This window comes from Venturia canescens, chromosome 4 (assembly GCF_019457755.1).
Source record: "Venturia canescens isolate UGA chromosome 4, ASM1945775v1, whole genome shotgun sequence".
Lineage (NCBI taxonomy): Eukaryota > Metazoa > Arthropoda > Insecta > Hymenoptera > Ichneumonidae > Venturia > Venturia canescens.
The window spans coordinates 295001-299695 of NC_057424.1; positions in this window are offsets into that span (position 1 = coordinate 295001).

A 4695-nucleotide genomic window follows, 5' to 3' on the forward strand; every position below is an offset into this window, starting at 1 on the left:
TAAGGAGGGACCGCTCCCGAGCTGATTTTTAGCGCAACTCACACGCTCGCTACCAACTGCCCCCACGAGGCCAAACCCATCTGACCGGGCGGTGACGGCCGGAGCCATCACCGGGGCTCCCGGTCCCCATGGTCCCAATCTTGCATGTCATTGGTCGGACACTCGCAGGCCATAACATGACCTACTTCCACATTAGGCTTCTAGCCAGCCAGGCGGTGGCAACGCCAGCTCGGGTACGCGGGTGCGCCGGACCCGAAAGGACCGGGTCACGAAGACGCCTGGATCCTCCCCTGCGTCACCCGCACGCACAACACCAAAACCCAAACACATCACCTGGGTCCTGCAGCTCCGAGAAGGATGGGCAGACAGACCTCCCGGCTGCAGGACCACTCAACACCACACATGCACCACACACGCCCATCTCCGTCGTTCGTTCGTCGGCACAGGACCGGGCGGCACTTTCACGGGTCTTGCTTGCCAGTGGGCGGTTGGGTGCCGCAACCACCCAAGGCAAGAGACTCACATTTACTCGTGCCGCCGCTGAGTCAGCGCCGACGACCCGACACAACCACACACTTCCTCTCACTTGCCATCCGGCCGCGTTCAACCTCGCTGGCTCCCAAGGTGCCCCCAGGTTTCCCCAGGGGACCTTATCCACCCAGAGAGCCAGCGTCAACCCGCACACGCCCACTTTCGTGGACGGCGAGCATGCGTTCAAAAAAGAAACACACAGTCTCCTCGTGTAAGTGGAGCTCCCTCCACGACCATGATGCTAGGCATCGGACGAGTCACGGTCGAGGGCGCTCTCGCGTATCCTCTCCCACATGTCTAGAATACCCACGGACCCGCTGCTTTGCTCTGTGGTCGGCGGCCCGCAAAGGTCGTAGACGACCCCGCGGGTTTTAAGGGTGGGTGCCATGTGGTCTACACCACCCACCCGTGGAGATAGGGACAGTGGGAATTTCGTTAATCCAAATGTTACGCACACGTGGACGATCCGGTGGGATTGGACTCAAGATTCGAGCGAGTATCCAAGCCCGCCGTTCACCCGTTCGACCGCAACACGCGTCAAGAGCGACGAGTAAACTCACAAGATACGCAACTTTCGACATATTCGGACGATCCCAAATTCGCCTTTCTCCCGATAGCCTACGTAGACGAAGCATCGCGGTTTTGTGCCCAGAGACTCTGTAATTGTACTGACTTTTTTTCGTCGGTCGTGCGACGCCCGCACGGGGCGTCCACCGACCGAGGATTTCTCGTTTCCCCGTTAGACCCTACGAGACGAGTTTCGCTACGTCTCCCGACGACGTTCGTTCCCTCGATGGCGTGCGTCGAGGAAAATGCGCAGTTACGTGCCCAGGTACCTTGAAATTGGGCGAAATTTTTCGTCGGTCGTGCGACGCCCGCACCGGTCGTCCACCGACCGAGAGATTTTACGTAGCTCGCTCATGCTTGCGTTGACGATATCTAAAGTAAATTATTGTTTTTGCAAGGAGTCTGGTGTAGGTGGTAAACGAATAATAAGTACGCCGGTGGTGCGAGAAAAATAGTGAGGAATTTATTGTTCCGCTGTTCCATCGTAAGTACAGTATTTGCCCGACAATTAGTGCGATTAAGCCCGATGATGAAAAATGCGAGTTGACCCGGTGTTCGTCGAGCACGTGCGAGACGAACAAGATGGACGACCGAAGCGTGCTCGTGAGAAAGAACCCGATGATTTTTTGAGATATTCCGTTAAATAAGTCCGAGAGAATGTTCCGTTAAATGCGCAGAGTCCGTGTAATGATTTGAACCGAAAATGAATAAGAGAACCCGAATTTGATACCGAAAACTGGTGAGAAAGTGAGATGCAGTGATTAGCCGTATTGCACGCTTCAGCGACCGGATCAAGACTGCGGCATCAATCATGGAGATCGATGATGAAGCCCCGCGCACATGCGCGGTGTGCTTCCCCGGTCCCGTGCTAATTACTGCCCAGGAGGTGGCGACGCCCCCCGTGAGCGCGTGAAACGAGCACCCGGCTGCTCTAATTGCACGCGCCCAAAATGTCCGAACCCGCGAACTGGCGACGCCAGCGGCGGAGCGCGAGAGCCCGGCCCGAATTCTCTCGCGCTACCGTCGAGGCCTCTCTCAATCCTGAACAATTATGGTTCTTCGTCGTCGGAGATAGGGACATACGTCGACCTGTTGTATTTAACGTGCCGTCTCCGCCTGTCGGCATACGACACGGCACCCAAGTGCGTGGGGTTGGGATCACGCCCAACCAGCGCACCGCCCCGGATCCTTGCACGCGCGTCATGCACCGTGCCAGAACCGAGGCAGCTACCAATTCCTGCCGGGGGGCTTAGCCCGGACCGGCCCCTTGGCAAAAGGGGGGAGTACTTTCCAACCTCCCTACGGCCTGTGCTGGGCCGCACCCGAGTTGAGATGTTGCGCAACTCACACGCGTTAACCACTGCCCCCGCGAATCCTACCTCATTGCGGCCGGGGTGCGATGACCTAAGCCATCACAGGGCTCCCCGGCCCCCGCGGTACCAATCTTGCATGTCATTGGTCGGACACTCGTGGGCCTACTCGGCCCACTCCGCATAAGGCTCTAAGCCAGCCAGGCAGCGGTCGGCCAGCTCGGGTACGCGGGTGCGCCAGACCCGAAAGGCTGCAGGGACAGCACCGGGCAACTTGCACCGGGCTTCCTGTCTCCTTCCCTGCGTAGACTCCTCAGTCACCCTCTATTCATTCTCTTCGCCGGCGCGGGGCCTCCTGTCGAAGGCCCAGCCCGCGAAGCTCCTTAGAGCCCGGAAACTCTCGGGAGAGGCGGCAACCCCGCGAGTATCCCAGGCCCCATCTTCGCCCCGCCGGACGCCCAAAACCACCAAGTCTCTCCGTTCCTCGTACAACAGGCAGTCCAGCAGGACATGAGGAGAAGTTTCCTCCGCCTCGCCACACGGGCACATTGGGGACGCCTGGAGTCCTCTTCTAAAGAGAAACTCGTTCAGCGACCCGTGTCCGGTGAGCAAATACCCCGTCGGGAGGCAGAAGCAACTCCCCCTCAGGAGCTCTGCGGGCCCTTCTGGATCGGGAATGAAGAGACGAGTCGTCCCGCCCTTCTCGCACTCCCGCCAGCGCCCTCGCCATTCGGCCCACGCGGCCTCGCACGCCCGGGCCCTCGTACCCGGCACCTCCTCCCCGTTCGCCCCGGGGAACGTCCACGGGACGGGCACTCCTTGACGGAGGAAATACCCCGCCTCGGAGTTTTTCGCCTCCAAGTCCCATGGGAGCTCCCCCATCAGCACCGTCATCGCCTCCGTAGAGACGGTGCGGCATACTGATAGCGCGGCGAGGAGGACCGGACGCTGGGCCCTGTTGAGCAGGACGCGCGCCGTCGCTCTTGCCCTCACAAAGCCCCCCCAAACGGAGGCGCCGTACATCGCGCACGGGACGAAGAGCCCCCGGTACCAGGACCCGATGGTCCGACGCCGGAGGCCCCAGTCCTGCCGCATCACTCGCCGCAGTTGATACACCAGGGAGGTGATCTTTCCCCGGATCTCCCGCAGGTGCGGCCAAAAAGTCAGCCGCTCGCCTACGAGTATCCCCAGGTACCGGACCTCCTCCCTGTACGGCACAGCGTCCCCGTCCAGGAGGACTCTGGGGTGCCTGTTGCCCGCGAAACTTCCGCTGAGCACCATGGTCACGGTCTTATCCCTAGAGATTTCTACCGTGGCACTGACACCCCACTCCCTCACCATCTCGAGGGACGGCGTCGCCCGAGCCTCTACACTCCGGCGTGTGTCCCCCGAGGAGATCAGGAGCGTGTCATCGGCATAAGCGACAACCTCGATCTCCGCGTCACGGAGCCGCCGCAACAGGGGGTCCAGAGCCAGATTCCAAAGAATAGGCCCCGACATCGACCCCTGAGGGCAGCCCCGAACGACGTCCAGCTCAACACGACCAAACCGAGAAGCCATGAACGCTTGTCGGCCGCTGAAAAAGCTCCGCCAGACACCCAATTCAGGACATCCGGCGGCGCCCAGGATCCCGAGGATCGTGTCCCAGCTCAGGTGGTCGAAGGCTCCCCTAAAATCCACAAACGTTCCGAGTGTGTATTTCTGGGGAGACTCCTGAACCACCCTCATGGCCAGGTGCCACGCGTCCTCGGTGCTCCTTCCAGCTCTGAAACCAAACTGCCGGTCCGAGAGGGAGTGAACCTCTCTCGCCTCCAACCTCCGGACCAAGATCTTCTCCAGCAGCTTGCCCAGCACCGAAAGGAGGCTGATCGGTCGATACGACCCAGCCTCGTCAGGCGGCTTCTCGGGACCCTTGAGAATGGCCACGACGCGGGCGCTTTTCCACTGGGGTGGGAACACTCCAGCTTCCAAGCAGCCGTTGTACATGGCCAGGGTCAGGTTCGGGGCGTACGCAGTCAGCGCCCGGACCATCTTGACGGTGATCCCGTCCGGTCCAGGCGCGCTGTTCGGTTTCATCCTTCTCAGGGCGAGGTTCATCTCTACCGGCGTTATGGGGGCAGGAGGATCAGGCACTGGGTGGATCACCTCCTCTCGGGGCTCCCGCTCGGGAAGCCTCGGGAAGAAGCGCTCCAGAAGCGCCCTGGCACTTGCTTCCCATGAGGTTGCAAGCGCTCCTCCGACCCTCACGCCGCCGATATCGACTGGGCCCCGCCGGCCCCTGAGAATC